This window comes from Lepus europaeus, chromosome 16, assembly GCF_033115175.1.
Source record: "Lepus europaeus isolate LE1 chromosome 16, mLepTim1.pri, whole genome shotgun sequence".
Lineage (NCBI taxonomy): Eukaryota > Metazoa > Chordata > Mammalia > Lagomorpha > Leporidae > Lepus > Lepus europaeus.
In genome coordinates, this window is record NC_084842.1 from 59145013 (window position 1) to 59172090 (window position 27078).

The following is a 27078-nucleotide window of genomic DNA, read 5'->3' on the forward strand; positions in this document are numbered from 1 at the left end:
GAAAATAAATCACATTCATATGTGTATATATATCACTACATTTACTTTTATGCCAATGTATCAGATTTTAAAGAACAAAGGATGATGAATAAAGCTGAAACACGGTGGAACATTCCGTTCAATCAGAGCAAACTCTCATCCACCTATCCTGAAGCAGCCAGACCACTTTCCCTGCTCTCCTTTCTCATACTGACCAGTAGCTCTCACAAACACTGACAGCATTCATTAAAGTCCTTTCAAATGCAGAACGCCACCCCCTTCTCTTAAACCACAAATGACAGAGACAGAAAGCACTATATCCCATTGCAGTATCTCGGTCTCCACAGCTTAGTGTATTAACTCTTTTATTGCTGAAGCTAGAAATGTATTCCGGAGCATTTTCCTTTGTACTTAGATGCCACTTTTCAGCTGAAATATTTCTATTTTTAAACCTAAGTTCCTAAATGAGCTATCACAAAATAAGTTTTTAAAAAGCATTTTTGAATTAGATGAGTTAGATTTTCCAGCTGTGTTCTTTGAATGGGGAATGAGGAGAAAGAGGTACAAAGGTGGGGCTCCAGACTGCTGCCTTTCACCTCTACCTCTTCTTTTCCACAAGCGTGTGCATCTGCATAAGGGAGGGAGATCCTGGGTAAGATTTTATTTGAATAAAGAAGAAGAAGAAGAAAAAGTTTGAAAATGACAGAGGATCAAAACATGGCAGTACTTACTCTTTCCAGATAAATAACCTGAAGCCAGTTTTGCTTTATAATTAGGACTGGACTACTTCATTAAGTATAATATCGAAATTTCTATGACATTCCTTAAGAAAGGTATGGCTCAAGAAAGCTACCTAGGGCTGGGCTAGGACCACCTCGTGGGTATACAAGTACCCTAACTAATAGTGACCCAAGTTGTTAGCAAAACAAATTATCTCAACATGGTTCTAACTTAGGCGAATTGATAAAGGAACTACAAATCAATCATACTGAGTAGTTACTGTGAGCAGCGCACTCTAAGGCATTGCTGGGGAGGGGAGGCCTGCAGTTACATATATTTTGGCTTCTAATGCCCAAAATAAATCTAGTTACTGAAATAAAAACCATTTGGTGAGTTAAGATAAGAAACATTATAATGCTACAATATTAAAATATGCTCTAATGCAGAATATGAGTTTTCAAGGTGCTCAAAGTCTATTCCTATAGCAAATGATTCACACAAAAGGCAATGCCTATATTAGCAGACCAAAAAAAAAAAAAATCCACCAAAGCTATGTATATTTTAACATCACACAGCTCTTAGGAGAATTAGAAACATGAAAGGCCACGTTCAATTCCGTACCAAAAACTAAGGGGAAAACCATAAAGAAGGGAAAGGAGATACTATAATGTGGAGAAGGCTTCTAATAGGAAGAAGTTGCTTAGGCAGATTGATGATAGATTTCTATAAATAAGAAAGACATTAACAAAAGCATGAAGTGTACTGCCAAAGGAGGGGAATGCTGATCTCAGTGTGATCAGCCAGCCAGCCATACCTAATCAATTTTAAGGAGTAAATCAGTTTAAAGAGAAAGATGCCAAAATAAAATGCCCGAGCACTAAGTACAGGTGTTAGTAAGTGGAATGTTGAACAGGGCAATGTTCTAGAAAATTAATTTGGTGGTAGTAGGCAGAGTACATTAGAAAATGAAATGACACCTCTCCCTCTCCTGGGACAGACTCCCTCCCATCATCAAACACCTTCCTAGTTCTACTCTACCTATCCAACTTTATCTCAAATTATCTTCCAGCAGACACATACAAGCTTCATCTGTCAAGAGAGTCTACATTGTGTTGCTCCCTCTTTTATAATGTTCTTTGTGCCACATTTTCCTTTATTTTAAAATGTAACTCATCCTTCAAGGTTTAGCTCAAGAATTACCACCTATATCAACACCTCTGCCATAATTCTGCCTTGTGGTTCTCCTCAGGGGTAACAGGAACAACTTCCCTCTCCCCAAAGGATTGACTTTTAGTTGTTGGGATCAGAGAGTGCTCTGGGCAGTGAATGGGCAGGGGCCACAGAAAACAAACATCTTGCAGTGTGTGGTACACAGCCACAGGATGAAAAACTCACTGCAGCAGTCCACAGGATCTTGCCATCACCTTCTTCACTCAAGTATTTACAAAATTTTTATATACACAAGGCACCACAAGAGACAGATGACTAACACAGCTTGCTTTCAAGTCATTTTAAATGTATACTCTGGGGGCCAGCACTGTGGCGCAGTGGGTTAAAGCCTTGGCCTGAAGCGCCGGCATCCTATACGGGGCGCTGGTTCTAGTCCCAGCTGCTCCTCTTCCAATCTGGCTCTCTGCTATGGCTTGGGATAGCAGTAGAAGATGGCCCAAGTTCTTGGGCCCCTGCACCCATGTGAGAGACCCGGAAGAAGCTCCTGGCTCCTGGCTTTGGATCAGCGCAGCTCCAGCCATTGCGGCCAATTGGGGAGTGAACCAGTGGATGGAAGCTCTCTTCCTTCCTCCCTCCCTCCCTCTCTCTCTCTGCCTCTCCTCTCTCTGTGTAACACTTTCAAATAAATAAAATCTTATAAAAAAGTACACTCTTCAAGGATAATATTTCACAAGATAAATTATAAAATATATAATTTTATAGAAATAAAATTTTAAATTTGTTTCACACGATTAATGTGAGAGCACTTACCACACTTACCAGAAATTCTAATTACAGTAAGTGCTACTCAAATAACTAGGAGAGATTTTAATTGTTTTGCTGTTTGGTTGACTGATTAGAGCTGAATTTAACCCTGGCCTTTGTTAAAGGCCACCAAGATGTCGGACATTGCTCTAAATAATTCTCTATAAGAAGTTCAAAGACTTAAGTGAATGTTAAAGTGTTAAACCACACCTACACTCCCCTGAGAATAAAGACTATTCTTGCCATTTTGAGATATACATTGAACACATATCTCTTTAATGGAGTAGCTCTCCAGAATAGACTGACCATGCAATATATCATTCACAGGAACAGGCTGCCTGATTTTAAATGGATACTAGGATTTGATTTGGCAAGGATCAAGTAGCAGCATTTTAACCACCAGATTCATGGTTTAGTTACACACACACACACACACACACTTCATTCTCTCTCTGTCTCTCTCTGTCTCTATCACCAAAGAACTACAAAATCTTTTATCTGAGTGGATCTACCAAGGCTTTTTTCATGGATACTATCATTTTATCATCTGTCATCCACTTGTTATCTCCAATAATCAAAGCTGACAACTTAGTGTACAGCATTTCACACCTTACTCCATTTATATCACATACAAATGTGTACAGATACATAGGCATTTTGCTATTGTTATAACAGATCACATTGAACACATCTTTTTGGCATTCTGCTTTTGTCACCTAATTTATATATACATGGAAAGGTAGTATATAATTGAAAACACAAATTATTATACTACCTCCTTGCTAATAGGCATGTGGGTTGATGTCAAGTTTTTGGTTTTATCGTTACTAAAATAATAAGGTTGAAATAAATATCTTTTGAGGTTTTTGTCTTGGATTTATTCCCAGGGATAGGATTGCTTTTTGAAGGTTTGTATATTTTCAATGTGAATAATTATCATTCTTAAATTGTCAAAAGTAAAGTGAGAAGTCTTTCTTTTCTATTTTCATAGGCCCTATAGTTAACAATGAGTATTATAATTCTTTTCAGCTTTTCTAAAAAGATTTGATTTGAAAGAGTTACAGAGAGACAGAGAGAGAGAGGAGAGACAGAGAGAGACAGAGAGAGAGGAGAGACAGAGAGAGACAATCTTCCATCAACTGGTTCACACCCTAAATGACCACAACAACTGGGGCTGGTCCAAGCAGAAGCCAGGAGCTTCACTGAGGTCTCCCACATGGGTGCAGAGGCCCAAGCATCTGGCCCATCTTCCACTGCTTTCCCAGACGCATTAGCAGGGAGCCAGATTGGAAGTGGACTCAAAGCAGGGACTCAAAGCAGCACCCAAACAGGATGCTGGTGCTGCAGACTGCTTAACTTGCTGCACCACAGCTCTGGCCCCTCTTTTTAATTTTTTTTTTAAGATTTATTTGTATTTATTTGAAAGACAGAGTTACAGAGAGAGGCAGAGACAGAGAGAGATCCTCCGTCCAATAGTTCACTCCCCAAATGGCCGCAATGGCTGGAGCTGTGCTGATCTAAAGCCAGGAGCTAGGTGCTTCTTCCGGGTCTCCCACATGGGTGCAGGGGCCCAAGGACTTGCGTCATCTTCTACTGCTTTCTCAGGCCAAAGCAGAGAGCTAGATCGGAAGTGGAGCAGCCAGGACTAGAACCAGCACCCTTATGGATTGCTGGCACTTCAGGCCAGGGCATTAACCCACTGCACCACAGTGCCAGCCCCCTGGCACCCAAGTAGGAGACCTGAACTGCGTTCCTAACTCTAGCAGCTGTGGGCATTTGGGAAGTGAACCAGTGGATGGAAGATTTCTGTCTGTCTGCCTCTCATTTAAACAAACAAATCAACTATATTGTCATCAAAATGATCCTCAGTGATTACTCTAGGTAAATGAGATCCCTCGTCATTCACTCTTCCTTCTGACTCTCCTAACTTATTTGAGAGCACTAACTGCTACCTGATACACTGGAGCTCTATTCTTTATCCTCCCGACACAGTAAGCTCCACTAGAGCTTTGCTGTCGGCCATCACTATAACCCCAGCACTTAAGTACCTGGTTAACAGTATGTGTTCAACACATTCCTCTGATGAATGAATGAATCCAACAATCGTAAGAGCAATATCAAAAGTATATATTTGAACTTTTAAAATAAATTAAACCCGGCCGGCACCGTGTCTTAACAGGCTAATCCTCCGCCTAGCGGCGCCGGCACACCAGGTTCTAGTCCCAGTCGGGGCACCGGATTCTGTCCCGGTTGCCCCTCTTCCAGGCCAGCTCTCTGCTGTGGCCTGGGAGGACAGTGGAGGATGGCCCAAGTGCTTGGGCCCTGCACCCCATGGGAGACCAGGATAATCATCTGGCTCCTGCCATCGGATCAGCGCGGTGCGCCGGCTGCAGCGCGCCAGCCGCGGCGGCCATTGGAGGGTGAACCAACGGCAAAGGAAGACCTTTCTCTCTGTCTCTCTCTCTCACTGTCCACTCTGCCTGTCAAAAAAAAATAAATAAAAAATAAAACTTTTAAAAAAATAAAAAAATTAAACCCAACATTAAATATATATATGGTATATATATTAGAGGAAGATTTACCTCTGGTGGCAAACTCTTTTCAGTATTTTTTCATCTTGAGAGAAAAATCACAATAAATCATGCTGAGAATCTCTTTGTTCCATCTCATTCTATCTCATTCTTTTTTTTTTTTTTAAATCTTTTTTTTTTTTTAAACAGGCAGAGTGGACAGTGAGAGAGAGAGACAGAGAGAAAGGTCTTCCTTTGCCGTTGGTTCACCCTCTATGAAATTCTATCATTTTGAAACTCAACAGCTAAATAGCACATGTCTGTGCAAACTGATAGAATGCTTTTTTCAAACTGATTATAAAACTATATTCTGTATTTCTTTATTTTAATAACCTTGCTTTACTTTAAGTTAAACTTGAGATATGAAAATTCACACATTATTTTTGATAGATAATAAAAGAGTCAATTATGAATACATTTTTCAAGTTTAATTAAGGGACCCACCTGCCATTCTACTTCAAATCTGTTCAAATATTAGTCTGTGAATTTAAAAGATGACACTATTTAGTACTGCAATAGAAACACAGGAATGTCATTGACACAGAGTGTAGATGAGCTCACTTCAATACAAGCTTTTAAAGCTATGGCTTCACGCAAGTATTTGAGCAGACAGACAGAATGTTCCCATCTGCTGGTTTACTCTCCACATGCCCTGAAAGGGCCAGGGTGTGGAGGATGCGGAGCAGGGAGCAGGAAACTCAATCCAGGTCTCCCACATGGATGGCGGTAATCTAATTACTTGAGTCACCACACTGCCTCCCAGGGTCCCCATTATAGGAAGCCGGAATCAGAAGCAAAAGTGGAATCAAACCCTGGTATTCCAACGTGGAACACGAGTTACCCGTGGCTTAACTGCTAAACTAAACACCTGCCATCACTCAACAATTTAAAGCACAGCTATTTGGTAACTTATAAGGGTAACCATCAATATGTAAGTCTCTCTTCACATAGTTGTTTTTTTTTTCCCCCCGACAGGCAGAGTGGATAGTGAGAGACAGACAGATAGAAAAGTCTTCCTTTTCCGTTGGTTCACCCCCCAATGGCCGCTGTGGCTGGTGTGTTGCGGCCGGCGCACCACGCTGATCCGAAGCCAGGAGCCAGGTACTTCTGGCCTCCCATGTGGGTGCAGGGCTCAAGGACCTGGGCCATCCTCCACTGCACTCCCGAGCCATAGCAGAGAGCTGGACTGGAAGAGGAGCAACTGGGACAGAATCCAGTGCCCCAACCGGGACTAGAACCTGGGCTGCCGGCGCCACAGGCGGGGGATTAGCCTAGTGAGCTGTGGCGCCGGCCTATTCCTGTAGTTTTAAGCATATAATATGCGTTAGAAACATCAAGAATTAATTTTACTACACTAACCCAGCAGCACTCACCTCCCTGAGTGTTTCCTCAAGTATAAAAGCAATAAGTTACTATCACATGATTTCAAACAGCCCTACAAAATATAATAATTCAGGATATTTTAGAAATTTTGCCAAATTAGGTCTTCCATCAGAATTTGGCTTATTTTTAAAATTTGAACACTAGTATAATTCCACCAACATTTAAATTCCACTTAACATTTAAAAATATGATGGCAGAACATGTTAATTACTTACCAAGATTAGAAAAGATTTCAGATTTATTTTTCCTTAACCCCAATTTTAATGCCAGAAATATACCAAATTTTCTGTACCTCTTCTCCAACCTCATAGAAGGCAAACATTAGGAATGTAAAAAAGCCCATATTTATGTAAATTCAATATATATTGGTTCTGTATATATGGTATTCAAATACTTACTGAATTTGAGTAAAAACATAACCAAATAAATTAATGGCACAGACCTTGACTTGAGAGATCTTAAAATCCAGCAGAAGAAGGCCTTGAGTGAAACTTAATGATTAGTATATCCTTTACTTGAGTGAACAGGAGGTTCTTGAGGATTTAGTGGTATTAATATGGCAATGGTGAAATGGATTTGTGAAGGAAGATATCATCGGTAGGGAAATCAGTTAGAAAACTCTACAATGTGAGAAGAACAATTTAAACTTGGCCACAAGTACCAAGATCTGAAAGGAAAACAGATGTTAAAGATATTACAGAGGTAAACCTCATAGGAAAATTGTGGCAAGTGGACAGGAAGACACCGAGAACAGCAATTTGAAACCTGGGTGACCAGAAGAAAAATGGTAATGTTAACATAACTAAGGAAGTAAAGATATAGTTTTAGAAGGATTGAGCATAGTTTTTGCCAACCTTGGTTTTTTGTTTTTTGGGTTTTTTTTTTTTAATTTTTATTTTATTTTTTTATTTTTATTTTATTTATTTTTTTATTTATTTTTGACAGGCAGAGTGGACAGTGAGAGAGAGAGAGACAGAGAGAAAGGTCTTCCTTTTGCCGTTGGTTCACACTCCAATGGCCGCCGCGGTAGGCGCGCTGCGGCCGGCGCACCGCGCTGTTCCGATGGCAGGAGCCAGGTGCTTCTCCTGGTCTCCCATGGGGTGCAGGGCCCAAGGACTTGGGCCATCCTCCACTGCACTCCCTGGCCACAGCAGAGAGCTTGCTTGGAAGAGGGGCAACCGGGACAGGATCAGTGCCCCGACTGGGACTAGAACCTGGTGTGCCGGCGCCGCAAGGCGGAGGATTAGCCTGTTGAGCCACGGCGCCGGCCTTTTTTCTTAATTTTTGACAGGCAGAGTGGACAGTAGAGGGAGACAGAGAGAAAGGTCTTCCTTTTGCCGTTGGTTCACCCTCCAATGGCCGCCGCGGTAGGCGCGCTGCGGCCGGCGCACCGCGCTGTTCCGATGGCAGGAGCCAGGTGCTTCTCCTGGTCTCCCATGGGGTGCAGGGCCCAAGGACTTGGGCCATCCTCCACTGCACTCCCTGGCCACAGCAGAGAGCTTGCTTGGAAGAGGGGCAACCGGGACAGGATCAGTGCCCCGACTGGGACTAGAACCTGGTGTGCCGGCGCCGCAAGGCGGAGGATTAGCCTACTGAGCCGCGGCGCCGGCCAACCAACCTTGGTTTTAATCACATATCTTGCAACCAAATGGATAGAACAGTGCCCAATAGCTATTACTTCAAAATCGGCCCAAGATACCAAAAATTCTATGTAAGAAATCAAGAGTATGCATAGATGAACCCTGGGCTGTTACTGGTTATCTGTGAATTCTTGTGACTAGTTACAACAAACATATGACACTAAAATTTCTTTTGTAATAAAAAAAGACTGAAAATACACTTTGAAATCCAAAATTAAGGTCTCCAGTGTTAAATCTTCCATGATAAAAATAATTGAGAAATAATTCCGACTGAATCAGTAAATGACACTCTAAAATAAATATCAAATTTAAATTCAGCTCCAACAAGCTAAGAGATTTGCCTTTGTAAACCCATAGTAGATTGAAAACTCAGATGTCAAGAACTATAATATACACTACAATGAAAACTGAAGTATGGTTTTAGGGTAAAAGCCATCTAATATCACTTCTTTGTGTTCCCTAATTAAAAACATTGTGATACATACCTATAAGACGAAGACAAAAAAATTAAATGGAGTACATTTTAATCTCCAAAGTATATTATGTCTATTTACCAATATGATCATACAGCATCCTAAACTCTTGCTCAAATAACTAAATAAATTTTATCAAAATTACTCATTTACTATCTTCTTAGACTGGCAATGCTATGAAGGTTACAGAAAGGACTATGGCTTTCAAGGCACTTACAGGACTGACATTTAATTTAAAAACTGCAATGCAGCATAATAAAGACATACAAGGCATGCACAGGATAAGCAAAGATAGCAGGCAGAGCTACAATAGCTGCCGAGGCCAAAGATGTATTTCCAGACCATTTGGAACTCTGAGCATAGTGAAAACCTCCTATAACTGATATTTACATACCCTTAAAGACATTATCTTAACTTGAACACATAAACGCACATTCATTCATAAATCTTTCCCATAGGGTAAGTATTTGATATAAGTCTCCTACTGAGTTTGGGTCCTCTGTCTTGCCTAAGCCATGCTCATAATGATCCATCATCTATGCTTTCCATTTATGGTTTCTATTAATGGAGTGTGAACTTAAAAGCATTTGTGAAAAAATATGAATACAGAATCCATTAGATCACTAGTCTGTCCACTTTGGGGAAAAGCTTGTGCCAGACTGTAAATGAATCATTGGTTTCTTCTAGGAGGACTTTTTTTTTTTTTTTGACAGGCAGAGTGGATAGTGAGAGAGAGAGAAAAAGGTCTTCCTTTTTGCCGCTGGTTCACCCTCCAATGGCCGCTGCGGCCGGCTCATTGCGCTGATCCGAAACCAGGAGCCAGGTGCTTCTCCTGGTCTCCCATGCAGGTGCAGGGCCCAAGCACTTGGGCCATCCTCCACTGCCTTCCAGGGCCATAGCAGAGAGCTGGCCTGGAAGAGGGGCAACCGGGACAGAATCTGGCGCCCCGACCGGGACTAAAACCCGGTGTACCGGCGCCGCAAGGCGGAGGATTAGCCTGTTAAGCCACAGCACTGGCCCTTCTAGGAGGACTTTTATAATGGAAAAAAGAAAACTCAGCTGACCTGGTGTACTTAGTGATGCAGTTTATTTACATTCTGGTATGAGATCCTTATTTCCTTGAACACCACTGATGGTCTAAGACCATATTAGCTGGTTCACAGATCGAGAGCCACTGATGTAGGCTTTGATGACTCTCCCCTTAGTCTTTATTTACACTCAATTTACATGTTTATTAATTTTTTAAAAAATTTATTTGAAAAGCAGAAAGCCAGAGAGAGAGGGAGAGACAGAGATCTCTGCTTGCTCATTCCCCCAATGCCTGAAATAGCCAGACCTGGGCCAGGCAGAAATCGGGAACCAGGAATTCCATTGGAGTCTCCCACACAGGCATCTTGGGCTTCATCCACTGCTTTCCCAGGCACATTAGCAGCAAACTGGATCAGAAGCAGAGCAGCTAGGACTCAAACCATCACTCTCATGTGGGAGTGAAGGCATCATAAGCAGAAGCTTAACCTACTATACTGTAACACTGGCCCCTCTAACATTTTATAATTATTATGACAAGTTAAGACAGACTTGTGAATAAACACAACCAACAGGCAAGCACAGACGTGAGCAGCTATGTAGCAGCCTACTTAACCACGAGTGTGCAGACGGCCCTGGGGACCAGTAAGTACATTTTGCAGAGGGAAGAGTGTGCATCAGGCTAAAGCTATGAGTCAATTCAGAGGAAGCCAGTTGAGAAGGCCTCTGTAGTTAGCTTCCCACACCATCGCCTATTAATGGCATCCTAGATGACGGATCAGGAAGAACCACAGTCAATAGCTAAGCCATTCACCAGCCAGCTGTATATTTTGGGCAAATACCTGTACCTCCTTGATCTTCTGTTTTCTCTTCACTAAAATAGGATTAACTTGCTGTGGTGCAGCAAGTTAACGCCCTGGCCTGAAGTGCTGGCATCCCATATGGGTACTGGTTAGAGACCCGGCTGCTCCACTTCTGATCCAGCTCTCTGCTATGGCCTGGGAAAGCAGTAGAAGATGGCCCAGGTTCCTTGGACCCCTGCACCTGTGTGGAAGACCCAGAGGAGTCTCCTGGCTCCTGGCTTCGGATCGGCGAAGCTCCAGCTGTTGCAGCCAATTGGGGAGTGAACCATTGGATGGAAACCTCTTTCTCTGTCTCTCTCTGCCTCTCCTCTCTCTGTGTACCTCTGACTTGCAAATAAATAAATAAATAAATCTTTTAAAAATAAAATAAACCTTTAAAATAAATAAATAGGATTAAGAAAATACTATGTCTAAATATTGAGTACGGGTCTGGATTTGTAACAGCAGCTTCCTAAGTGCCTGCATGTGCACAGTAACCTCTGAAATACTTTTACAATGAATTATGAACTCCCCTCCTCACCTTACAGATGAGGATGCTGAAGCGAAGTGAGGTTAAGTGACTTGTCTTGGTACCTACAACTGCTGAATACCAGGGTTTAATCTGAATCCAGGGCCAATGCTAAAGACACCTTCAGTACACCTCACTGCTTCTTGCTTCTAAAATACTTTCATGTGCTACTCACAACTGCTTTGAGAGGCAGATGAGTTGTTATTATCCCTACTGTACATATTCAGGAGACAGACTTGTACAAGGTTAGGAGTCTAGTAGTGGGTAGTAGAGCAAAGACACATTCTTTGCCTATAATATCGGACCAAACTAAAAGCTATTAATGCTCTAAAAGAAATACTGAGTACTTGAAGAACATATCCCTTCTTCTATAACAGAATATCATTAAATTCACCATAATTGCAACTAAATGCCAAAATAGCCCTTATTCACCAAATACAAGTGTTTCACAGATTTTTCCCTACTCAGTTCCCTCCTAATTTCTGCCATTATTTCTTATAGAGCAAGTACTGACCCATGATAATTTATCAAAGTATCTCTTCATCTCTAAAAGATCTAACCATACAATATCTGATAGTGGAGCATGGACATTTTTAAAATGAACTAAATTAATAGATTGTCCAAGCACATCTATAAAAATTATCATGGTTGATATCCTAATAACATGATTATAACAAAAGATTTGCTTTTGAAAACAGTCTTTTGGCTTGATGACTTGTAACAAACAAAGGTTTCTTTGCTTTCTACACCTTAGATTTTTGTAAATATAAATATGTGTCTGCTGCAGTACAAGGATAAAAACTGAAATACCACCCAGATGATGGGAAACCACTGCTGAATTCTTGCCTGATCCATTATATTCGGCGTGTGCTCAGACACCCAACTGAATTATGTGTCATAAAAAGTAACAATCTGGATAACCATAATTTGGTCTTTTATGGACCTGAACCAAATCCAAAACTGCTTCTCTTCCATGTAGTTGGATGGTGTTGGGGGTGGAAAAAGTAATCAGCACTCTCCAACAGGAAGTGGCCTCGGCTCTATAATGAGCCAATCACAGATCAACTTAAGTCTGTTGCAGGACCAATCAGTTTATAATTTATATAGTTAAATTAGAACATAAGCTAGGTACGGGAAGCAACACATCATGAAAGGCAACTTAAGCTAAGGGAGAAAATGTGGATTGCCCTGAGCTGCTCATAATTAGAAATGGTTAATCACTACAAACGTTAATTAAACCAGTTACCTATTAAAGAAAACTCCCTGCTTGCCCTAAAACCAGGACTTAAGAAAAAAAGCCATCAATAAACTGTTCTATAATTTAACTCCAGCAAAAAGCAAAATGGGCACGTTAGTGAGTCATATGGTGCTCAGTGGAAATTAGTGAAGGCATGAATTTCCAAGTGTTAATCATACATTTGATTATATCCAATTTTCTTTGGAGGTCCTTCAGGGTAGTCCTTCCAGCCTTCCATAAGGGAAGGGAATGACAAATAGGCTTAGAAGAAATAATGTCAAGGGACCCGGCTGAACCTGTCTGGCAATTGTAAGCTGCCTGGGGAGCACAGAAGTGAGTATTCCTTCTTTCTACTTAGAGAAATATTTCCCACAAAGAAAGGCAAATATTAAGTTGAAATGAACATACTAACTTTGAGTCTAAATCCTCTTATCCACTGTCCATACTAGTGTCAAAATAACCTTCCACAGTGCAATTCCTGACTATATTACTCTACTTCAAACTTTATTTCTTTGGTTTTCATTACCTTCAAGATAAAATAAAACCCAAAATCTTTAGTGTAAAACTCATGGTTTTTAATGATCTAATGGTCCTTACCTATATTTCCAGCTTCATTTCCTCTGGACTGCTTCACACTTTACCCATTATAGAGTTTAAGAAAAAAAAAATATTATTCAATACTTCCAAAGTGAAAGCCACTGTGGATAACACAAGTGTGAGCAGAGTTAAACAAACACTTTTTCTTTTCTGCATTTAACCTGCAGGTACCTCTCAAGCTCTGTTCCCCTGGCAATCTGTAGAATTACATGTCAATGTTACTAGGCAACATTGCTTATTGTAAAAATGATCCCCTGATTGGCAAACCTTGCGTAGGCACTTGGGAACTACAAATGAACTATAACTATCTCATAAGGGAGCTTCAGGTTTGACTTCCCTGTGACAACTCTTAATTGGCATACATTTCGGAAACCAGGAAGCGAAGTCAATGGAGTTGACTTCTGTGGGACATAGTGTGTAAGGCTAAGGCGGTTCCTGCACCCACGCAGGAACCCACGCAGTGTGAGCTTCTGAGATGTCGCTAGGTAGCTGCACAAGCTGGTTGTGTGAACCGCTGTGAGGCTCACTCCCACTGATGAGAAACATGTGATGTTGCCCCGCAGGCAAGCTGTGATCCTGTCTCACAGCCTTCTCAGTAAACAAGTCTGTAGTAGTTTTCTGATCTAGACGTTGAGGCAGGCATACGGACTAGCAGTTAAGGAGTCAGCTGGGACACCCACATGCCATGTTGAAGTGCCTGGCTTTGAGTCCTGGCTCAGTGCCTCATACCAGTTTTCTGCTAATGCACACCCTGGGAGGCAGCAGGGGATGACTCAAGTACTTGGATCCTCACCACACGCTTGGGAGATGTGGATTGAGTTCCAGCCCAGCCCTGGCTGTTCGACATTTGGGGAGTGAACCAGGAGATGGGGCGCTCCCTCTCTCTGCCTTGCAACTAAGTTTAAAAAAAAAAAATCACAAAACTTATTTAAAATATATACAAATGTTTAACTGAACCTTTCAAACAGACCCTTTAATTTGTACAGCAACAATATAAAAACATCTTAGAATGATATTCTTGATTTTCTACACACAAAATCCAAACCTTTTCCCTTTTTGTCTGCTTCTTTGGCCTAATACACATTCCTGACAGATCACACCTAGTCTTTTTTTTCTTTTTTTTTGACAGGCAGAGTGGACAGTGAGAGAGAGAGAGAGAAAGGTCTTCCTTTGCCGTTGGTTCACCCTCTGATGGCCGCCACGGGAAGCCAGAAGCCAGGTGCTTATCCTGGTCTCCCATGGGGTGCAGGGCCCAAGCACTTGGGCCATCCTCCACTGCACTCCCGGGCCATAGCAGAGAGCTGGCCTGGAAGAGGAGCAACCGGGACAGAATCCGGCACCCCAACCGGGTCTGGAACCCAGTGTGCTGGCACACAGGCAGAGGATTAACCTAGTGAGCCGCGGCGCCGGCCACACCTGGTCTCATTGTGTAGGTTTTATTCACCTTCCTCGGTCCTCATTTTTTTCTGTAATTCCCTCTTTTCAGGCAACATACATCGTTTCTCCATAGTTCCTCCCTTCAGTTTTCTGCTCAGGTGAAGTGAGGGGCATTTTTCAACCAGGAAGAAAGGAAATACTGCACTGGTAAGGAATGCAAGGCGGGGTGGGCGGGGGGGGGGAGGCTGGGGTATGGTGTAGTGGGTAAACCACCACCTGCAACACCAGCATCCCATATGAGCACCAGTGCAAATCCTGGCTTCTCTACTTCCAGTCCAGCTCCCTGCTATGTGTCTGAGAAAGCAGCAGAAGATGGCCCAAATTCTTGAGCCCCTGCCACCCACATGGGAAACCCGGATGAAGTTCCAGGCTCCTGGCTTTGGCCTGGCCCAGCCTTGGCTGTTTCGGCTATCTGAGGAGTGAAGTAGTGGATGGAAGATCTCTCTCTGTCTCTCTCTCTCTCTCTCTCTGTAACTCTGCCTTTCAAATAAATAAATCTTAAGAAAAAAACAATGCAAGGGAATTGTACTAGCTTTTCAAAGGAAACAGGTTTATTTTAGCTCACAATTTTAGAGGTTCACGGTCCAAGGTCAGGTAGGTCCCAGTGGCGTGGCAGTTTGGTGAGGCCAGACAATGGCTTTGGCAGAGTTTATAAAGAAGGAAGGATCAAATGACAAGCCAGGAAGCAAGAGAACACCTGGGCTCCGCTCAGGCTTATATTATCAGCCAGCTGGAGAGAACTACCTTATGAGAGCATGTCTCCAACAACCAAAGAGCCTCCCACCAGGTCCACCTCCTAAGCACCAAATTGGATTAAGTTCTACCTTCTTAGTACCATTAACTTAAAACTTTGGGGATTAAACTTTTTCATAAGTCTAGGAGTCATATCCTATTCAAATCATAGCAGGAACTTTGCAAGAGAAGCTAAGCACACATGGCTAACAGGAAATGAATGGAAATGTATTGATAATAAAAATAGATTAAGATAGTGGAGAGACATGGCAATAGCATATTAAAATGTAAAATACCCAGACTGAGGGCCTGTGGTATGACGGGTAAGGCTGCCGCCTATAACACCAGCTTCCCATATGGGCACTGGTTCCTGTCCTGCTGCTTTGCTCCCCCTGCTACTGACCTGGGAAAAGCAGGAAAATATGGCCCAAGTGTTTGGGCCCCTGCCACCCACGTGGGAGACCCAGTTGAAGCTCCTGGCTTTGGTCTGATCCAGCTCTGGCTGTTGCAGTCATTTGGAGAATTAATCAATGGATAGAAGATTTTTCTCTCTCTTTCTCACTCTCTCTGTAGCTCTTTCCAATAAATAAATCTTAAAAACAGAGTGCATCTAGGAGATCAGCTTGGATAATAGCAAAGACCGGGAGTAAGGGAATCTATGAGTGCCCCACTTTTCCTACATAATCAGTCCCGAGGAGAAGCCAATTGTAAGACAATTCAGTGATAGTAACCTGGGCACGGAAGAAAGGCTAGATGAAGGGATTACAATGCAGATGGCACCTGCAAGTGCTCAGGGTACATACAAGCCAGCTGCAGCTCTCCTTTATTAGTTTGATGATCTTTATCAGCCACTAGAACTTGCAAGCTGATGTTAATTGTGTTTCTTTAACCTCAGGTTTCTTTGATTGCAAGCTATTAGAACAGCCTCCTTCGCCAATATAAAGTTGCCAGGTATCCTAACTTTTACTTTGGCCAGTTCCATTAATTTCATACTCTGACGGTGGTTAACCAAAATGTGGTTAACAGAAATTTTAGATCTGCAAAAATTGCTAAAGGCTCTGGTTCAAGTGTGTGAACTTGAAAGACACCTATGTCATAGCAAGATAGAGAAAAATTAGTCAACAGAGAGAAAAAGGATGAAGCATACGTGGAGAGAGAAACTGGCAAGAAATCATACAGACCTGGCGAGAGAGGAATTAGCCCTCCCTTCCAACTTTCCATTACTGATGCCAGTTCTCTCTGGGGCCCAGCTGCATTTCTTGCTCTTGAACTGTGGCACAAAGCTATATTCCTTTTCCAACAAAACATTCTTTTGGATTAAGCTAGTTTAGGTAATTTTGTGTAACTTGTCATGAAAAAATCCTGAAGGCCAAACAAAGCAGGAGGTGTATCACTATATATACACCAGGGACCTTCAAAAAGTTGATGGAAGGGGTAGGCACTGTGATACAGCTGGTTAAGCCGCTGCTTCAAACACCTGCACCGCATATCAGAGTGCGGGTTCCAGTTCCTGCTGCTTTGCTTCCTATCCAGATTTCTACTAGTGCACCTTGGAAGGCAGCAGATGATGGCACAAGTACTTGGATCCCTGACACGCATGTGGAAGACGCATCTGGTGTTCTAGGCTCTTGGCTTCTGCTTGAGCCGTCTCAGGTGTTGTAGGCATTTGGGGAGTGAACTAGCAGATGGACAATCTTTCTCTCTCTTCCTCTCCCCATCTCTGTCACTCTGCCTTTAAAAAAAAAGCTTTTTAAAAAATTCATGGAAATGCAAATTATTTTTAAAAACTATGCATGAGAAAAACTATGCATGAGTTTTTAATTTTCTGTATCAAAATAAACATATCTTATTTTTCTATAAACATTTAAATACTCTTATCTGTGTGTGAGTGTGAGAGAGAAAAAGAGGGGAGAGAGAGAGAGAGAGAATCTAGTTTTATCATAGTGAAAAATCCCACTAGGGGCAGCACTGTGACACAGTGGGTTATGCTGCAGCTTGTAACACCAGAGCACTGGTTCAAGTCCAGGTTGCTCCACTTCCTATCCAGTTCCCTGCTAACGTGCATGGGAAAACAGCAGAAGATGGACCAAGGACTTGAGACCCAGATAGAGTTCCAGGCTCCTGGCTTCAGCCTGGACCTACCTTGACAGTTGTGATTGTTTGGGGAGTAAATAAGTGGATGGAAGCTCGCTCGCTCGCTTGCTCTCTCTCTCTTCCTCTTTCTCTCTGTTATTCTGCCTTTCAAATACACCCCGGGTTCTAGTCCCAGTTGGGGCACCGGATTCTGTCCCGGTTGCTCCTCTTCCAGTCCAGCTCTCAGCTGTGGCCCAGGAAGGCAGTGGAGGATGGCCCAGGTCCTTGGACCCTGCGCCCACATGGGAGACCAGGAGGCACCTGGCTCCTGGCTTCGGATCTGCACCACGCGCCGGCTGCAACGTGCCAGCAGTAGCGGCCACTTGGGGGGTGAACCAGCGGAAAAAGGAGGACTTTTCTCTCTCTCACTGTCTAACTCTGCCTGTCAAAAAACAAACAAACAAACAAACAAAAAAACCTGCCAAGGGCCAGTGTTGTGGTGTAGAGTGTTAAACCACTGCCTGCAATGCCGACATCCCATAATCCCGTATGGGCACCAGTTTGAGTCCTGGCTGCTCCACTTCCAATCCAGCTCCCTGCAAATGAGCCTGGGAAAGCAGCAGACGATGGCCCCAGTGCTTGGGCCCCTGCACCACGTGGGAGACCACAAAGAGGCTCCTGGCTTTGGTCTGTTGTGGCCACTTGGGGACTGAAGCACTAGAAGGAAGATCTCTCTATATATAGCTCTAACTTTCCCTCTATCTCTAACTCTGCCTTTCAAATAAATTAATTAATTTAAAAAAACCATGCACACCCCCTGCTAATATTGCCCTAAAGATAAAGAGAGAGAGAACTCAATGATAGCTATTTTCTGTTGGAACTGTAAACCTCCCAATCATTTTTCTATCCTCACAAGATATAACACAGTGTCTTATTCACATTTAATAAATGTTTACTGAATGGACATACAATTTAAAAAGGAAGAAATTCACTGGGCCAAAATAGTACATCTCATTGTGGAGTTTTTGAAAGCATTTCATTTCAAATTAACAAAAGATCTTTAAGATTCTCATTAGCATAATGCTGTTTAAACACACACATACACAAAGAAATGCTGTTTTCTCTTTGCTGAATGGAACACTGGGAGAGAGAACTTGGATATGAGTTATTCAGATCACAGCACTATGAAGCCACTGTGCACAGACTCCTCCAGTTCTCTGGCACATGGGAGAGCTGCGTGTCCCCACCTCCTGGAAGTTAGGTGCAGTCGTGACTTGTTTGGCCAATGAAGTGGCAGTGGAAGTTACACATTTGACTTCCATATTAAAGCCTTTCAGAACCAACGGACAACTCACTATATGCTTTCCCCTGGCAACAGCGGAAGTGTGTGCTGAGATGGGACCTCTGACAAGCTGGGTACCAAATGACCACCTGGAACAAAGCTCTTAGGCTGACCCTCCTTGGGCATGGCGATATAAACTGTTGCTGTTTTAAACTACTGGGATTTGAGGGTTTTTTGTTGCCGTAGTGCAACCTACGCCACCTCACATACTCAGCAAACCCCTTTCTCACAAACGGTGTGAAGAGAAGGAACTGCTCCGGCCCTCGACTTCTTTTCCGAATGGCAACCTTTTGCATAGCACTGAATCATTTGGAGAACACTTTTCTATAATTCAGACATAGGGAGTGAGTGCACTGGTAAATCTGGGATCAAGTCCTTATTCTCTCAACTCCGAGTACCTGCCACCTGGAACTCAGGAACCAAATACGCTCCCTGCCCTCTGTACTCAGGAATGGAACACGTGCAGACAGTGAAAGATTCTTAACACATTATTTCATCCACATCCTTTACTCCTTAGGACTTAGCAGGGCCTCAAGATTTACTCCATAAAAGAACTGTGCACTGTCAGGCCTGGCACTGTGGTGCAGTGGGTAAAGCCGCAGTCTGCAGCTGGCATCCCATATGGGCGGCAGTTTAAGTCCCGGCTGCTCTACTTCTGGTCCAGCTCTCTGCTGTGGCCTGGGAAAGCAGAAGATGGCACAAGACCTTGGGAGACCCGGAAGAAGCTCCTGGCTCCTGCCTTCGGATCAGCGCAGCTCTGGCCATTGTGGCCATCTGGAGAGTGAAGCAGTGGATGGAAGACCTCTCTCTGCCTCTGCCTCTCTGAAACTCTGCCTTTCAAATAAATAAATAAATCTAGAAAGAAAGGTAGAAAGGAAGAAAAGAAGAAAGGAAGGAAGGAATTGTGCAGTCATTAATCTGTGCAAAGTGGTTCATTAACTTGCTGGAAACAATCCAGCACATTAATAGCACAATTTCAGATTTTCTAGCTTCGGATCTTTTGTGGTTTCTACAACGTACCATGTGTCCTGAGGTATCTTATGATTACAGAATTTAGGTTTTGATAGTAAATTTAGGTTTTGATAGTAAATTATTAGTAACAATAGTGTTTGTGATAAAAGAAAATGTCCATCATATTTACACCCAAGGATAATTCATTACTCCTACAGTACTTCTTGCCTCAGGCTAGTCTAATTCACAGTCATCCTGAGCCACAGAACAGGGAAATGACATTGAGGCCATGTGGTCCAACAGGTAACTGGCAGAATTCAGGGGCAAAGCCGCTTGTCCTTTTGTTACACAGTATATTAAAATCCTGGCTTTTTAGGTTATCTTCACTTCAGCCCTTACTACTTAGTTAAGGACCAAATTTTTTGTTCTGCAGTTCTTAGCAAAGCTCAGCTGCAATCAATACTCACAAAGAACTGCCTGAAGGAAAGGCGCTCCAAAATTTCTACAGGTTCTGTGGGTCTCAAATTGCGCTCCATCATCAGCAAAATCTGGGAAATTTCACAGACTATGTCCCTCTGTAAAAGGACAAACTGAATATACCACTGTAAACGTCATTATGTGGTTTAAAAAAAAACTATTCAAATTGTCTAACATAGCTATCTCTGTGCTGAGCTCAGATTCTTATTTCAAGAAAGAAACTATTACCATCTCATCCCTTAGGACACAGGCTGGGAAATGCTGTTCTGGATCATTCTAAATGTTCTGAATGGATCAAGTGAAGTCTTCAGAGAACTTATCCTTAGAGTTTTATGACTGCCTTTATGGAAATACATTGTACAAAATTTTCTATTTCCTGTAGGAAAATTTTCAAAATGTTTTCAACTATACCACAAACCTCCCTTTTTATTAGGGCCTATGAGAAAATGTTCCTGTCAGGCCTCATTACTAGAAAATGCCTTGCTTGGGCAGAACTGCTTTGGATTTCTGTTTCTTGAAATTATAAAACACACTGAAACTCGCTTTGTTCCTCTCTCTCCCCTGGCGCCAAAGAAGCCCAAACCTAAACTGTGCCTCATCTCTAATACAGGGCCATTTAGCATGCACTTGGCGTTGTCTTCCCTTTCATGTTCTATGCCATTTTTCCCACTCTATCTCACTTTTGCCACTTAGAAAATTTAGTTTGTTCAGGCCTACCATACCACATGGACACTACACTGCTTCCAATCACTTCTGGAACTATCTGTTGTGTAAACTAAGTCCTGTCCTACAATTTCACATTGACTTCTCCCTCCCTCTGTCTTATTATCCAAAAATATCACCGTATTTGCTTGTGAGCAGAAGTACTCATATTAAGTCATGGCAACCCCAGCAGAGCGTATGAAAAATCCTAACACAGTCGAACCACTAAGTTCTGAAAACCAAACAAAACGTCATTATTAGTGGTCTAGTAACCAAAAAGACTAATTAAGCTGTTTCCCAAGGAGAAGTCAGGATGTATTGCGTGCCAGTAACTGCTAGTCCACTCGGCACCCAGGTCTTTTAAAAAGAGAGGCGCATCAAACACTACGGGGGTGCAGAGGAGGGTGGGGAGAGCGCCCTTTCGAATTTCGTGAAAAAAAAAAATTTTTTTTTAAATCAAAAGAAACCATGCTTTACGTTCTGACAGAAGCAACTTCCGGCCGGCTTCTCATCCCAGAGTTGGCACTGACATCAACGCCTACCAGGAAAAGTTGGCCGGCTCTTCCTCAAAGACCCTCTCCTACTTCCACACTCAGGCTGTGAGGCGATTATTAAGAGGAACGCAGGTTCTCGCGGCGTGGCGGCAACGATGGTGGGGGGTGTGCTGGGGGGGTGATCCGAAATGTTTTGCCGTGTTTTATTAAGGCAGCAACCGTCCGGCAGGGCAGCGGGGGCCGCGGACACCGCTCCGCGCCCACAACTTCCAGAGCGGCGCCGCGGCTCCGAGGCCGGCTCGGGGTTCGAGCCCCGGGCGCGCCCCGAGGAGGCGCCCGCCCGGCCCGGGTTCGCGGTCCGCGCCGGCGCGCTCGGTCGCGTGGGGGTGGGGCGCGGGCCTCGGCGCGCCCCGACGCCGGGGAGGGAGTCGCACTTACCGCGTCGGGCTCCGCAGGCAGCCGCGGGTCACGGCGGGGCGGGGCGGCCCGGCGGGCGCGGGCGGGGGCCGGCGAGCCGAGGGGAGGGATGCGCGGCCCCCCGCGCGCCCCCAGCCCCTTCCCGGCAGCCTTACCCCCGGCGCCGGCCGGCCCGGAGCGAACCTCTCCCCCTCCGTCAGGCCGCGCCAGGCCGCGGGGCAAACTCGTCGGGCCGCCTCGGTGAGGAGTGGGGGGGGCGGGCGGGACCGGCGGACGGGCGAGTGGGGGGCGGGAGAGGGCCGGCTCGCCTGTCAGTCCCGGCGCGGCGCGAGCGGCTGCCGGCCCCGCCCCCGGCCGTCGGGCCCCGCCCCCCAGCCGCAGGCTCCGCCCCCCGGGGTGCCGCCGCTGCCGCCTCGCGTTTGGCGGTTTCTTTTACCCCCGCTCGGCGCGCGCGGTCTCCCCGAGCCGCGGGACGGGGAGGAGCGGGGCGCCTTCGGGCCGAGACGAGCTCGCTGGGGGAGGGGAGAAGGACGTCAGCCGGGGCGGGGTCTGGCGAGGAGGAGGCGGAGCGGGGCGGACCTGGCAAAGATTCCAGTGGTCCCTGGCTCCATGCAACTGGGATAAGGGGACTTCCTGGGGGTGGGAGTTGGGGGAGGGGTCCCTCTGCAGGGCTGGAAGACGAACAGACGGCCGGCCTGTGTTGGCTTGGAGCGTTGGGCCAACTCACACGGAGTTGGCTGTCCGGTCCAGCCTCCCCAACCGTTCTTTCCCTTTGCGATGATCTGACAACTGTGCCATCCCAGTGAGCGCCCTCAACACTGTGACCATACCTTCTGTGTTCCAGTGGTGGCACAGTGCGAATCTGAACGGGCAGATTCCTTAGGCATTCCTCTGGCCAATGGAGATGATGGACCTCCTGTACGTTAGGTGCTGAGAAAAGCACTAATGTATCCACAGCTCTATGCCCAGCACTGATCTGAAGCCCTTTGCCTGTGTGAACTCACCAGTAGCAAAACAAGCTGAGGTCTCTGCTCCCTTCCCACTCCCCTCCCCCCTCCAGCGCCCCAGGAACTCTGTGTGGGTAAGGGGCTTCCTGTCTTCATCTTGGAGTGATGTGTAAAGGAAATGCCCACCACCCTCTGGTTCTCAAAGTGTTGCATGTGTGCCTCCCTTGCAGATTCGTGTGTCCTGCTGCGAGCTGGCTGTGTGCCCTCTGATGGCTCCCTGTGGGCATCCCCCACAAGTAACATTGGCTCGCGAGAGCATCAGCATCCCTCAAAGAAAGGCCCAATGCAAGCAAGCGGTCCAGAAGACTAATAATCGGATAACGTAACCAGTTGCAGCCTGGGGGACCTTAGAAGATGGATTCACGGATGTTTTATTAGAAAAAGCAACAAGATGTAAAACAATGAAACACCGACATGGGCTGCTAGTTGGAAAGGAAGCGTGGGGACAATTTAATATTGTTACCATCAGGAAGGAGATACGTCTCAATCACAAAGCTCAGGAAACGTTTTTTATCAGAGCCACTTGGAAGAGACATGCCTTCCGCTTTGCAGACGCCCACATGTTTATTTAAAACTTATATCAGTAGCATTGTCGTTAAGTACAAAAGAAGTTTTGTAAACCCATAGTCTGAATGTTTGGAATGTGGTACCACACGTTTCAGCCCGCATTTGATTTCTCAGTGTTAACATTTGTGCACATTTGCAGCCAATGACATTCTTCTCTTGGTTTTCATTTTCTACCCACTTCAGTTACTTGTCCAGTTTTGGAGGTTTAATTCATTATCTTTCTTTGGAATTGCTATTGAGAAAGACAAGAAAAGCATTGCAGTCACATCAGATTACAGTTCAGACTGCAGAAACAAATTAATCTTAAGAATCCAGGAGTTCCTGTATGCAGTTTTTTTTTCCTGTTAAATGCATTTCTTGTTCTCTCCTGCAGTCTGTTCTCTCTGCTTTCCTAGTCTGTATTTCCATCCTATTTGTTCCATCACCCCAGTAGAAGCAATCCAGTAGAATACCCCTTGTGATCTGGCTCGCCTCAGCTCCCACCACTGGTTCTCACGCTGTTCCCTCACACCTGACTCCTGCCAACACATCAATGATGCCATGTCCCACTGTCTGGCGGGCTCTTAGCTATGCACACAGCTGGCTCCCTCTTCCTTTTCCTGACCATCCTAGAGCAACCTGCAGGACTCCCCATCTCCTCACGTCTCAGCACTTAGCACCACTTGGTATATACGAGGTGCCGATAAGGGCCAAGTGTTTCTAGAAAAGTGGAATTAAAAGAGATTGATTTTGGTGCAAAAAAAGAAAAAAAGAAAAAAAAAGAAAAAAGAAATCCATGCAACTTGTTCATAACATGCATTTCTCTGACCTTTCTGAAGACTGCATCTGCATAGTTTTCAAAAAGTTTTTGAACCAGAATAAACATTTTTTTCATTCCATTGTCCCCCAATTTTTTTAATTTAATTTTTTTTTATTTGGGAGGCAGAGAAACAGACAGGAGTTCCTGTCCACCTGTTCACTCCCGAATGACTGCAATGGCCAGGACTAAACCAGGTTGAGCTGGGAGCCACAACCGCAATCCAAGTCTTTCACTGGGTGGCAGGGGCCCAACTACTGAGCCATCACCACTGCCTCCCAGGGTGTGCGTTAGCAGAAAACTGAAACTGGGAGTTGAGCCCAGGCACTCTGATATGGGATGTGGGCATGCCAATTGGTGGCTTACCCTTTAGGCCAAACGTCCACTCTGTTTTTCCACAAATCTTTTTTAGCGCCGTCAGATCTGAATGTTGACCTCTCCACTCCTGTTGGAATGTTAGCTGGCTGGTAGCAGAACTTTGTTCAGTTTAGTTCAGTGTCTATTATGTACCATATCTGTCACATAGCAGCAGATAACCAACAAGTAATTTTTGAATGAATGAATGACTCCATGCAGGAGACGTAGCTTATATTCCTTTTCATGATGGCCAAAGGCCTTTCATACAATTTATGAGTTGTATGACTTCAGACATATTAATTAAGCCTAAAACACAGCCTCAATTTACCCTATTTAAAATGAAAATTTGGTGGGCAGGTGTTTGGCTCCTGGATCCTGGGCATTTGTGGAGTGAACTGGTAGGTGGGCGATCTCTGTCTCTCTGCCTTTCGAATAAAGTTAGAATCTAAAAGGCTATTTTTATCTCTCAGTGCTAGGGAATAGAATTTGAAGGAACAGTCACAGGTAAGAATTTATGCTGAGATCTACAACTTGGCCCATAAATGGATCTGTAGAATAAAGGAATGATGGTGGATCAGTACATGCTGTGAAGTTCACTATTTTTCCCTGAGAGGAAACCATATAGCAATGATCAGAAGTGGAATAACTGAACCTAACATTTTCTTACTGATAACTTACTACATTGATGTTAATAGAATATCCTTTGTGATTGTTCAGATAATTTTGATTGACAATAATCAAGACAGCTTAACAATTGTTGGGGCACAGAAAATGAAACCCCCAAAGTGAAGGCCTCACAAGCAGTCCAGAAGCACAATTTCTCTTTGGCCTTCTCCTGCCTTCCTGTTTCTCATCCCTCAGGGTCCTGGGAAGCAATGCCCAGAAACTGGAATCCCCCTTCCCCAAGGTTGTCATAGAAACCAGAACACCCTCCACCGACAAAGCCAAGCATAAAGTCCAGACTCCCCTAACTGCTCCACATCTTCTGTAAAGATCTGGCCATAAAGGCTTTCTTGGATCTGCCTTGTTTGGTTGTCAGATCCTCATTCTACAGGGATCCTATCTTAGACCCAGAAGAAATGCTACAACCAAGGAGCCGAGAAGAACCTGAACAGACACACAGGCGGTGCCGGGTCTCCCCAGTCAGTCTGCTTCCCGTAGTTCAGACCCCTTTTACCCAATCGCATTGCCACTTAGCTGTCCATGCTTCATTGACCCTAAGCATAACACTGGGTCTGGCTTCCCCATATCTGCAATTTCATGCTGAAGTTTCCTGTGTCACATACAACTTAGATCAAGTAAACGTGTCATGCTTTAAAATGTAAATTTCTCTTGTTAAACCTGACATTTGTTATGGGGGTGTCTGGATTGCTCCCTTTTCTGCCCCTCCACAATGAATGTTTTAATCTGGCTAAAATGGAGTACTGATAGGGCGTAAGCAGAACTTAACCCTTGTGTATAGATGCCCTTAATAAGGAAATGATTTGACTTTTCATTTTCTGCTCTGAGTCCTGGGTGCGTGAGTAGGATGAATTAAAAGATTAAACTGTGATTATGTACAGTCTGCTTGTGTGTGCTCAAAATCTGCATCTTCTTTTAGAGGATTTAGGAATTCTTTGAGCAATATTTCTGCTATCCATGTCTTGACAGGAACAGCCTCCTATGAAAATAGCCTCATTAAAATACAGAGTTCTAAAAGGTCTGAGGGGATCATTCCCCTGGAAGGAGTGTCTCTAGGTCAGGAGAGACAGGCGACCAAGCAAAAGAATGCATCCAACGTTCTTGAAGTTCTTGAAATTCACTAGAGTCTGGTTTCTTTTGGCTCCCCAGGAAAAATTTGTTTTCTGTGTCAACTTGGTCCAAATACCAAAAAAAAAAAAAAAAAAAAAAAAAATTCTTTGGCTCTCTCTCCAACTGCCAATCTAGCATTGTCAAAGTTAACTTCACTAAAAATTAAAGGGCCATCACTGGGGCATAGCAAATTAAGCCCAAATCCCTGGCTGCTCCACTTCCAATTCAATTTCGTGCTAGTGAGTCTGCACCCATGTGGGCAGCCGGGATAAGCTAGCTCCTAAGTTGGCTTCCCCCTGGCCCAGCCCGGCTGTGGTGGTCATTTAGGGAATGAACCTGTGGATGAAAGCGCTCTCTCTCTCTCTCTCTCTGTATGTGTGTGTTCCCCTCTTTTTCTGTTAACTCTGCCTTTCAAAAAAATAAATCTTTTTTTAAAAAAAGGGAAATTAAAATGAAATTGTCATGAGAAATATAAGCACGATCAATAACTTCACTCATTTGTTCAGCTCCTCTGCTGCATGTTCCTGTCTCTCAGGACAAGCCCCCATCATCAGGAGCAGGTATACCTTTGCTCACTAGGCTCACGTTCTTTCTCTACATGACAAGGTCATTTTCCAGCCTTTCACATGGGAGCCATCTTTTATCTCAGTGGCAGCCAAATCTAAAAGCCCCACTTGCTCTCCTGTTCCGTTCCTCTGGTCACAGGGCAATAGCGTGGTCCCAGTCAAAGTGTGGCACTGTGGTGACTGACACAAAGCTCCAGCTCCATCTCGGGATAGCACTCACTCTTTATACAGGAAGGGGAAGTCCACCAGGAGCCACCTGTCAGGGACTCCCGGCCGTCCCCAGAGCATTCACACAAGAACTGCCAACCCACTGCTAGGGATGCTGGGAAGAATGCACCTGCTCTCATGCACATATTTCCATGCACCCTCCCAGTGTAGGTCCCCTGTAATCAGACTGTA

General features: G+C 44.3%; 1 protein-coding gene across 1 annotated transcript in view; it reads right to left on the reverse strand.

The window, feature by feature from the left end:
- KLHL5 (kelch like family member 5) overlaps positions 1-21676 on the reverse strand; it is a 76078-nt gene extending 54402 nt beyond the window's left edge. The window contains exon 1 of the mRNA XM_062213586.1: positions 21617-21676. The gene's annotated coding sequence lies outside the window, so the exon portion shown is untranslated. The remainder of the gene's footprint in view (positions 1-21616) is intronic.
- Between the last annotated feature and the right edge of the window lie 5402 nt (positions 21677-27078).